This window comes from Rousettus aegyptiacus, unplaced genomic scaffold (assembly GCF_014176215.1).
Source record: "Rousettus aegyptiacus isolate mRouAeg1 unplaced genomic scaffold, mRouAeg1.p scaffold_m13_p_6, whole genome shotgun sequence".
NCBI classification, from domain to species: domain Eukaryota; kingdom Metazoa; phylum Chordata; class Mammalia; order Chiroptera; family Pteropodidae; genus Rousettus; species Rousettus aegyptiacus.
The window spans coordinates 89,348,050-89,348,757 of record NW_023416309.1 but is presented as its reverse complement, the minus strand read 5'-3'; the positions used below and the strand labels follow the sequence as shown (position 1 = coordinate 89,348,757).

Sequence of the window (708 nt, the reverse complement as noted above, 5' to 3'; positions counted from 1 at the left end):
GTCTATGGCCATGCCACCCTGAACAAGCCTGATCCCATCTGATCTCGGAAGCTAAGTAGAGTTGGGCCTGGTTAGTACTTGGATAGGAGACCACCTAGGAAGACCAGGTGCTCTAGGCATAAAAAATAAAAATCAAAGATTATAAGCTGACAAGGTCCTTACAATCTGTGAGGTCAACCAAGGGTTGCCTTGCCTAAAAAAAAAAAAAAAGAATTGCTATTTAAAAATAATGCTCTCTAGCACTGTGCCTGGCCCACGGTAGAGGCTAAAATAAAAGTTCTTTTTTTCTTTCCTCTTCCCCAAACTGCCCTACCCAAGACACCCCCGGAAGACTTCCTAGATTTTTTCCACTTCTGACAGCATTTTTACCTACCAGCATCTTAGCAATCAGGGTTTCCTCTCTCCACACAAGTACCACACCCTTTAGATCTTCCCCTTTCACTGTCCGCTGGTCACCCTCAAGTTAACTTCCTAGAATAGGACAGCCTTGACCAACACTCTGATTGCTGGGGGGGGGGGGGGGGGGGATGGAGGGCAGCAATATAGACTAGCTTGAAGCAGCTACATCGCCCAGGCTCTGCACAAACTGTTTCTGTGGGTCCCCATTCTCGGCCTTTACTTCACAGTTTTAGCTGGAGCCTTCCACGACTCACGCCTGCCTCCCCTGTTCCTCTCTTTCTCTGGTCCAAGCCAGACCATTTCTCTCCC

The 708-nt window shown here is 48.2% G+C and overlaps 1 pseudogene; it reads left to right on the top strand.

Annotated features, from left to right (window-relative positions):
- Window positions 1-119, top strand: LOC118604475 (annotated as a pseudogene).
- Window positions 120-708: the final 589 nt, after the last annotated feature.